The sequence below is a fragment of the Triturus cristatus genome, chromosome 12 (genome assembly GCF_964204655.1).
Source record: "Triturus cristatus chromosome 12, aTriCri1.1, whole genome shotgun sequence".
NCBI lineage: Eukaryota > Metazoa > Chordata > Amphibia > Caudata > Salamandridae > Triturus > Triturus cristatus.
Window position 1 is genome coordinate 59,159,112 of NC_140595.1, and position 10,449 is coordinate 59,169,560.

At 47.4% G+C, this 10,449-nt stretch overlaps 1 protein-coding gene across 1 annotated transcript in view; it reads right to left on the reverse strand.

Annotated features, from left to right (window-relative positions):
* ATP8B3 (ATPase phospholipid transporting 8B3) overlaps positions 1-10,227 on the reverse strand; it is a 396,086-nt gene extending 385,859 nt beyond the window's left edge. The window contains exon 1 of the mRNA XM_085638336.1: positions 10,121-10,227. The gene's annotated coding sequence lies outside the window, so the exon portion shown is untranslated. The remainder of the gene's footprint in view (positions 1-10,120) is intronic.
* Positions 10,228-10,449: the final 222 nt, after the last annotated feature.

The following is a 10,449-nucleotide window of genomic DNA, read 5'->3' on the forward strand; positions in this document are numbered from 1 at the left end:
CATGTTTTCATGCCACAAATAAAGCAGTAAAGACAAGAATGCATGGAAGACGCCCATTTGCACTGTGCTGTACAGTCCATCCCAGGAGTTCAAACATATCCATAGCCAAACCTAATTATTTCGTCTCCACGCCTTACCCCTTACAGAATATTCAGTGAAATAACACCAGTCAATCAGAACCAAAATAGCAAGGACCGATGACTAACTAGTGACTATCCCCACCCACCCCTGAAAAAATGACCAGTGGAAGTCAAATATTCACGGCTTCGAGTATTGAAAGGGCTCTAGGAGGCCAACATATTATAAGGGGCTTTGGGTCAGTCTACTTAGGTCGTTGTCTTCTTTTGCTCTGGTACCTTAAGCTTTCGCTTCCAAACATCATCAATGGCATCTTGGGTCAGTCCCCATGAGTATTTTAGTCTCACTGTTTTTTTGTTGACTGTGTGTGCCCTTTTACCTCAATTAAAATGCATGAGGGTCTATCTTACATGTGAACTCTGCTGGGAAGTAGAGATTGAACGCTCACAAAAGTAAATTAAAATGATGCTTCAGAAACGTAAGCAACCATTTTTTCTGTAGAATTAATTTTTCATATATTTCTGTCTGTCCTTGCTTAAAAGCCAATAGGTAGGGTGTTAGTATGGCATGCGCATGTCCATGTCCAAGCCACTTGCCACCATCCAAACTATTTGCTTTGCAAATATTTGACAACAACCTAGTATCACTGAAAACAATCTAGTATAAGGAAGACCACGGAACCCATCTTGACTTGCTTCAATATTTCTAAAGGACATACATACCATTTAAGGAGCCTTTGAACGATATATCTCCAAAATGAATTCAGCAAAAGAATGTAAGTATATGCAGCACGGAAGTTCAACCACAGGGTCCTCCTAAAACATATCGAAAAGGGAGCTTTGCAAAAAGAAATAATGCTGCAAAGGATGGTGGGACCTCTCATAGACCTGAGAACAGGCCACAACTTTCATCTGCCTACTTATAGAGATTGGAAGGCAATGACATGTTTCCCAAAGTATCTCAAAGAAGGAAACTATTTTGAGTCTTCGGCTTAGAGTCCCCTACCTCACTCTCCCCTCCAGAAGTGCAGGTACTCAGTATCTGACAGTGTCTGACGATATAAATCATGAGTACTCACAAACATTTTCCCAGGGGCAAAAACGTTTGGTCCGTGATTTGACCGAAGGCTGCATTGATGCCAGCGGGGTGGCAGTCGGGCGCGCAGTTCGAGGGCATTGGCCATAGGCAGGGTGTAGGATAAGCGAAGAATATACATCCAGTGGCTGAAATGAACAATGTGAAACCAGAAAACATGGGATATATCTCGGCTTCCCCACTTTACCAAATTCTGTGATCCTAGGCAATTCTTTTATTTCATTTTACCTCCCATTTCTACATTATAATTAAACTATAAGAGGATCTCGAAATACATGGCTTAAGGATGTGTGCTGCACAAATCCTTCTCCTGTGTTTGATTTAATAAACTATAATGTTGTTCATGTGTTCATGTGTTATAAGAGCAGAGGCCATCCAAAGAGTGTACGTAACAACTGACTTGGCTCTTTTGTTACCTATTGGAATTTTTGCCAGGGAAGAACTGATGTTTCTAAATTAATGTTTGAAAACTATCACTTTTAAATTAATACTTCTCATTGTGCTGATATAATCTGATGTACTAAGGTGAAAAGGAGGTTCTGCATGTTAATTAAATACATTTTTGATTTTTGAAGAAACTTTGTCATATTTTTAAACTTCTGCTGCAAGATGTATTTAAAAATTATGGTGTTCCTAAAGTTAATTGTTGTAGGACACCCTAGTTAGTTCCTTTCTTTAATTTCAATTAACCGTTAAATAAAGTTTTGCCTGTTTATTGAACATCTTTTTGATGTTAATGCTGATTCTAGTAAACAGCAGCCCAGACCAGGGGGCAGCATGTAAAGGTCAGGAGGGCCGCATGCGTCCCACGGGCCGTACTTTGAGTATCACTGATAAAGCATTGAGCAACTGCAAGTAAGTCTAGGAAGAGGTATTGTGCTTCATGAGACTAAATATTTAATAGTATCCCCAAGAAGAGGATCATGAAGTAATGTGCCTTCCGCTTGCTCTGATGTTGGTGACTAGGAATGCAGGGACACAGGTCAGGCCTCTGCCCAGAGTTCGTTCAGATGCACCACGCAGACCATTCACCACACCAAGGTCTGTAACCACCAGTTGCTGGCACATCTCATAGGGTGACAGGGGCCAGGCGGTACACACTGACTAGCTAAACTATCTGTCAGCAGACGAGAGGCCATACCTACTTTTAGTTTGCCTCTTAACTTGCAGACCACTTGGCATCCTGAAAATGCATGAAGAGGACATTAGAAGAGCTGCTATTAATCGTGCCGTTCAGCAGGGTTTTGAGGCAACTTTTTCAGCACCTGCTACGGAGAAGGAAGTCACCAGGGAAATAGTGAGGGTTTAGACATCAGTAACCTAGGCATTCGTTCCTCTCAATTCTCTGATATATTGCCTCCCAGCAGATACAGTGCAGGAAGACGGCTCCACCAGTACTCCGTTGACCGAATTGATTCATATTTGTCAGCTTCACTAAAGTATTCGGTGTTGGACGCACAAATAACTCAGAAGTGGAAATGTACAGATTTTTAATCTTGAATATAGCTGGGTCCTTTAAGCTGGCAAACACTGAGACTCAAGTCGGATCTACCGGACGTCAGTGTCTGCAAATTCATTAAAGTCTATAGACCTTAGAGGATGGGGAGTAGCAACAGTTTACTCACATCTATGGGTTCTCAATGGCTGCTAGGGATGAGACAGCATTAAAGTTTATTGCAACTTTTATGCAGGCTGGGGCAAAATTATCATTACACCGGCATAATCTTGTGAAATTTGAAGCCAAGTACACCATTACGCCATAACGCATTATTTGTAGTCTATTTTGGTAAAAATCCTATCATGGGAGCACAGCAACAACATGAATGAGCAAAACAAGAGCCGCTGTTGTTTTCAGCTCTTTAGTTTATTGCACTTTTTCTGTGCAAAACGCGTCCTCACATCCATAATGAACGGTAGGTTTCATTTCAAACTATAACAAAGCACTGAATGCCAGATTTCAGTTTCATAAAATTTTAGAGAAATAGCAATAGTAATTATGTAAGTGTGGATTATGCAAATTACCACACCCCTACTTTAAAGATTCCGGCATTTTTATTCCATTGAAGCTTAAGCGGCATTTGAATCTGCGGGAGTGATGCTCAGTCCAATTCTCTGGGACTGCATGAAGGTCAGCACAACCTTTGCATTTGTTAGGAGTGAGAGTCCTTTCAAGTCCATCATACCGTTGAGACTGGTAAGCAGTGATACTCTATTGAATCAAGAGAGCTTTGAAGCTGGTAAGCAGTGACACAACATTGATGTGTGTCCGAATGTTGAGACCACTTGAAGTCTAAGAGACCAGTGCAGCTTGTAATTACTAAAATTCAATTACAGTCTCTGAAGTCTTTGGCCTCCTTGAAGCTGATAATGAGTAAAGTTAAGTTAAAGTCCAAAGGATCTTTGAGGCTGATAATAGTGGAGGCTGAATTCCAAAAAGTAAAACTTTGGATTTCTAAGGATGTGTACATTTCTTCGTCCCCCTCCACAGCCAGACGAAAGACATCAAGGTCCTTCTGCAGGCACAGCGGAAAGATCCCGCTCTAGATCTACACATCTTTCTTTCATGTGCACCAACATGAACCCTCAGTATACTGGGCTTTTAGCAAACACATTTGTAATCCCAACACTGAATCAAAGAACTATAAGCCACCAAGTGACAGCAATCCTAGAACCAGGAAAGAAAGATGCAAAGTTCCACAGAGCACTACTGTGCCATTCTAATGGTTGAAGGCACTAGACACAATCAGAAACACAACATAAGCAGACAAACCTTTATCTGCTCAATGTGAAGAGCATACTCTGACAATTATTTAGAATCCACCAATGGCGGTATTCTGTTCCATTAGCCAAAACGGGCATATTTTGAATGAAGCAGCTCCTTGCGCTTTGGGATTTATTACATGGAGGAAATGGTGAAGGAGGATTTGCCTGAGATGTGTCCTCCTCAGCTGGATAAACACTGCATATAGTTGTCTGCCTTTTTAAGCAAAACCAGCATTTCCATAGAGCCGGGCTCATGGACTCTTGCGCTGCACTGCGGTTGCAATAAGCAAAGCTGAGCGGGTTGAGACCTAGCCGGGAGCGTCATGAGGTCTGGATAAACAGTGCCAACAAAGCCTCAGAACTTCCTGAACCACCCTTAGGGTGTGCCCAGAAAAGCATAAATCCAGTGAGATTGCCACACCTGACAATGAAGAGCTCATTGGGGTCAGCAAGGAAGTGTCAACAGAGTCACCGTAATCCATAACGTCCTGTACCCACAGGGAGCCCACAAAAACCTCTGTCTGTGAAGCCGTAACCCCAATACAACATTGCCAAATGGGCACCCTCGAGACAGACTCAACCACAGAACTCACCGACATCCCGATGCCACACAGGCACGCGACAGCGAGGGCATGTTCCCTCCACCAATATGAAATCAGTCCCCAGAGAAGCACCCACTGCCCTTCTCAACACAGTCAATGCCTCCCTCCCCCAAAACATCTTCCTCGGTCAACTCAAAATGGGACAGTTCAACTCAGTGCTGATGAAGAAGGCCTCGAGCACAGGAACCTCATCTAAAACAACTGCCCGTCTCTCACCTACCACTCATCAGAAGGATATCAAAAAGCCATTTGACATTTATCTGCTAGACCAAAAAATATTACCGTCTGCCTCCCCTACTGCTGTCATTCTGGCAGGGCGGCAGCCACCACTCAAGGTACCATAAAAGCCCTTTATAGTTTGCCTATTTATAGTGCCCAATGTGATAATATTTAAATATCTCATGCCACCGTGTGTACATGTACACAAATATACACACATGCACGCAAGAATGCTGAAGGCGCCGCAACCCTATAAATATGCCCCCCACCCCAGCGCTACTCTGGGGCCGGCATGTAAATGACAGTACTGAGGCGGGGGGGCTTGTTTCCGGTGCTGCTAGCCAGGGTCGGACTGGGACAGACAATAGACCCGGCACCAAAATAAAAGTGATCGCCATTAGCGATAGGGGGGCTAAAACTCCGGCCCGCACGTGCGAGCTGGGGCAGTGTTGACCTAGTAAAGACACGCTGGCGGCATCCATGTGTGCTTGCAGCAGGGAATATTTGTGGTAATGTCAGGGAAATCAACAGTGCTAACCTGCCCCCTCGGCCAGTCCGATCCGGTCTGCAGCGAAGGGGCGCTTTGGTACCCACCTGCAAAGGAGGCTGGCCAACTCCCCATCCGTGAACATGCCACGCGGTGAACAGGGACGAAGCCACAGTTCATCCTGCCAGACGCCCTGCGGCAGGCACCGAGAGGTGTGTGAGGGGCTCCTGCTGGACTGTGCTTTACTGGCAGGGCAGGGCCCAGCCGGCTCCTGCAGCCCAGCGCAACGCCGAGGTGGCATCTGGTCTCAGGATGAAGGTGAACACCCAGAGGACACTGGCAACAGGGTGGGTCTAAAGCGGCTGCCGCACCACTGGGGCATATTGTAGCCCCGTGTGTGATCCTGTAAAAGGGACTGGAAAGATTAATATAGCATCTGGCAGGGTCACGCTTTTTACAAATCCAATCTTCAGCCATGCATCAAGGAAGTACTCATTTTTTGGTTAAGGGGGTCCTCCTTCTCTACTCTGTAGGTCGTGTTCTTTGGTTTTGTGAGGATGGGTCAGCTGTGTGTCATATAAGAAGGCCCCTGCGCCTTATGTTATCTGGATCTTCGAGTTGCTGTCCAGGAGGCCTTTCTAATAAGTGTCCAGGCTTGGTCTCCTTGGGGTCCCAATGGAGCTCGCAGAAGCTCTGGCGATCCTGGGAGCAGCCATTAGGGGACTTGGTATTATCTCATGGAGACAGGTGACTGAAGGAGAAGGTGATGGTGCACAGCAAGATATCTGACCGGTACAAGCAGGGCCGGCGCTGGGCATGGGCAGTGTGGGCAGCTGCCAGGACCTCGCACTCCGCTCACCAGCATGGAGCCCTGAGCCGGTGGTGTGTCCTTTTGTTTCCCCGCCAGTCCAACTAAAAGAAAGGTGTCCTTGCAATTAGGGTCCATGGGAGGGTCCCCTTCCCAGGGCCTCTGAGGGATGATGTCAGGAGGCCTAGGGGAGGAAGACACTTCTTTTTGTCCCAATTGCAAGGAGACCATTCAGAGACACTGTAGAACGCCATTGTACAGTACTTTAGCGCCCTCACAGTGTTAACTCTCAGCCCTCAAGCAATTCCCACACCTTCAGCCCTATAGGAGCTATAAAAGAGGGTCTTGTAGGAGGCTGGGAGGAGGAGCTTCGGCCCAGAAGAAGTGTGCACAAAGCAGCTTCCTGAGCTGTGTCACTAATTTAAATTAGAGGGGCCTCGCACATTCCCTTTTGGCTCAGGGGCCGCAAATCCTAGAACCGGCTCTGGGTGCAAGACAAAGGATCCCACGCAGGAGATGTACATGACCATAAGAGCAGAACAGGCAGAGGCAGAGAAACACGTGAAGCATGCCTCGACAGGTCTGCTGCAATAACCGTCCAACAAAGATGGGTCACTGACAGGCAGTGGACAAGATGGCAGAAATTAATGCATGCCCTCCACGCTACCCAGAAACTAAGTAAGGCGATGCCACCCCCACCCCTCCGAATCCCGAAGTGAGCATAACTAGGTTGTACATCACTGTCCGCTGTTGCCTCTCTGTCGAGTTGCGGCTGGATCTCCCACCGGTCCCCAGGTTACCTGCTGTATTCCTTCCACAAGAACCTGCGGTGTGTACACCAAACTTTCATCCACTGCTCCATGCCCAGGGCCACTACTACAGGGGCCGCTCCCTCAAGTCCCAGAGGGGCCCGAAGAGATGGATATAGTCACTGCCTCACAAACGATAGGCAGACAGGCAGGTGTGAAATGTTTAGGTGCAAGTTCAGAGGTTCCTAGGTAACACAGCCTAGCCGGAATGGAGTTGGACCAACAAGATAAACAGGAATATGAATGATCCCTGTTAGGGCTAAACAATATGGTCTCCGCGACGTTTCACACCCTGGAGGCTCATGCAGAATCAGTGTATATGCAGACACAGTGGAACACTTTCGCCACTACTGGGTGGCTTTTAAGGTTCAATAATGTCTTTATTCAATTGTGTGAAAAAATAACATAAGGAAAAGTGTGGCTTCAATTGTAACCCTTAACCCCACTCATCCCACAGCGTCCCCCAAATTGAGTGATGTTGCCCTGCCGAAGTCGGGATAACAAGGACAGTTCCTTTGTTGTTGTTCCCAGTCAACTGGTCTCTCTCCCTACTACGTCCTCTTTGTGTTAGTTGCTCATCATGGCAAGATCCGTGGAGCGCTCAAGGACGGCGACATGTAGAGCCTTGTCTTTGGTAAGAAACTCCACTAGGGGTGCCCATGTAGCAGAGAATTCCTGGTTCATCCCTGCTCTATCATGAGAGATGGTTTTCATTCTCAGCACCTGTCACAGTCTTTGGCATCAATCCCATATCGTCAGGTGCTTAGTCAATGTCCCTTGTGCTTACAGTGTTTGTGTAGCCATCAAGAGTAGCAGCATGCTAAGCCTACATGTCCCTCTTAATGTTCCCTGTACAGTCCTGGCGCCGTGCACACTTACTAGATGTGCTATGAATTGTACACCAGTAATTCTGTGGATGGTAGTCCAGTACCCCTCTATCTTAGGACGGTGCCACAGTATGGGTGTCACAGAATTGTATTGATTGCCTAGCCATTTGCATAAGAAGGGGGGTGCGAGTATTGGGGGCGGCTGCCTCCTTCCCCTTGCCTGTGGCCATCGCGGGCAAACACAGTTATCGCCAGCAAACCCCCCCCCCCCCGCTCTTACATGTGGCCAATGGTCTAGGTACACCACTGATGTCCATACCGCCTTGTGTGAGATTCGCATCCCTGTTTCACCAAATCCATGCTTTGTACCTGGGAGTCTTTTTTGCTTAAAGCCTTTTGTATTATCAGGGAAATGAACCAAAGCGATCCAACAAATGTTGTTTTGTTTTACCTGCATCTAATATTGTAATTTTTTTATTTAATGGCTTTTTTTGTAAAGCTGAACCAATAAACTTGATTGCTTGATTGATTGACAGTATGTGCGCCAATCCCCTTTTCTCTGCATTCCCTCCAGCATGCGTCGGGCTGGTTGCATTAAAAGTGTTTAGACTCGATAATGTATAGTGCCGCCTATAAAGGATTTTCAAGTTAGCCTCAGTCCCGCGGGCACTGCGAGTGCCACTACTTATATGTCTCAGGACTTGCTTGCAGCCTTTAGGTACCAGCTCCACCCCAATTCCCTCTCCCAGCTGGGACTGGCTGGGTGTTCTCCACCCCATGGGTAAAATCAAATGATTGTTGGGTTACAATCCTGTTTTCTTATCACATACTTACTACCAGTGTTCATTTTGATTTATGTTTTTCCTATTTCAGTGAAAAAAGGATCTGGGAAATATGTTCAGGAAGTGATTACCAAAGAGTGCCCAATTTGTCACAAGGAGAGGCCAAGATTCATAAAAAACATGTCTTCTGGTTCCATAGTTTCCATCTTGCTCATTACACAACTGGGTTGTGAGTGGTTCTGACAGTAAGACTCTCTCCAAAGAAATGCCACTATTGTATGAAACCTGGCCAGACTTTAGATACCGAGCTCACAAGCAGCATATTTATCAAAGCCTTAAACCCAGCATTAAACGTCACTTATCCTACAGTCTTTGCTAAAGGCATAAGGAGATTGGGGGGCCTAGGATTCTTTTTCATTCCAATATAATAAGCAAGTAACTGCCTTTGTACTCTTGACTCACCAAAGGTAACGATCGCAAACAGAGAAGGCTTACCCTAGGGTGTAGTAGAGGGATAGTAAGTCATATACAGCATGACCTGGTATTATCAGATCTGAGACTCTTGTAGATACTAGGGGCTTCACTTAGAGGGCAGCATGGATGAAACCCTAAAAATACTCCACAACTCACTGTCCACATCATGTACGTACTTTGCCTCCGGAGGCCCACCTTACTCTGCTACCCTCACACTTACTCCCACCCTGCTGACATTACTGTGGCACTCGGTTGTACCACAGAGCATTCTTTTTGGTCCCTGGGAAAATGTTTGCGAGTCCCCATGTAATAACGGGAATGATCAGCTGTTATTTCCGGTTACATGTAGGAGAGGCAGGCGCTGCGGCGGGGAGGGGGTGGCTGATCCGTGGCGCTCCCTAGCTGTTCACAGACAGTCACGAGGATCAGAGCATTTGTCGGTAACCCTAATGACTAACACCACTTCCCCCAGACGTGTCACTCCGGTGTCAGCCAAGTGGCGGCCAAGGGCCTCTTGCAGAGACTCGCTGGCCTCTAGCGAGCCCTCCAGACTTCCCGCCAGCCAGGCCGCTGGGAGGCCAGGAGGCTCTGAGGAGTCCGCCAGGGCCAGAAAGGGAAGACGTTGTCTAATGAACCTGTGGCCCGTGTCCCTTTCACACTCTCGGGGGAGGGCACCTCCAGGTCTCGGATATCACAGCACGTCAACGCTTCTGAGAAGGTGGCCCAACAATCTGGCATCCTATAGTAAAACGTCTGCCCAGGGGTACGCCACGTTACCTACGTGCTCTTCATCGTTTCAGACCCAGGATGGGCTTCCATTGTGTCCGAGGACAGCTGCAGCCAAGAGAGTCAGAAGGGATGACACACCATTGAAACTCGGCGGTCAATTGTAACACAATCAACTCTCCACGCTCTTCCTCTGTGTTGTTTCATTTCAAAGAAATCGCAAATGCCTACCTTTGTGCTGTTCAGATGCAAGGTTTGTAAGGTATTAATCCCTTCGCAGCGTACCCCAGATTCAAGGGGCGTCGCAACGGAGAGATGGATTTACATGTTGCCACATCTTCGGGTGCCTCATCCCCATGACACAATTTGGGTGACAGAAAGCAGCGGGGTGTCCTTGTGTGTGGATGTGCGCTTGATGTGTGTGCGTGGGGAGCAGGTCTCATTTCTTACCTTGCTTCCTGGTCCTCGGGCTGTCAGGAGATGACCCAGCTCCCGGCTCCCGGCTCCCTGCTTCTGCGCCGCTCTCCACACAGGGCGAGGTGTGGCGAGCCGAGCGCACCTGAGCCCTGTGGGGCTTTATATGCGGCGCTGCCTGCAGAGGGAGGAGGGCCCGAGCAGATCACATGCAGAGAACCCAAGCACACCTGTCTCCAGACAATACCTGCGTGTTTGCTTCGAAACCCGGCCGTGTGTGCACACACAGCCCCAATCACACTGGCGGAACCGGCCATGTAAGCACACACAGCCACAATCACATTGGCGGAACCTGGACGTGAGCA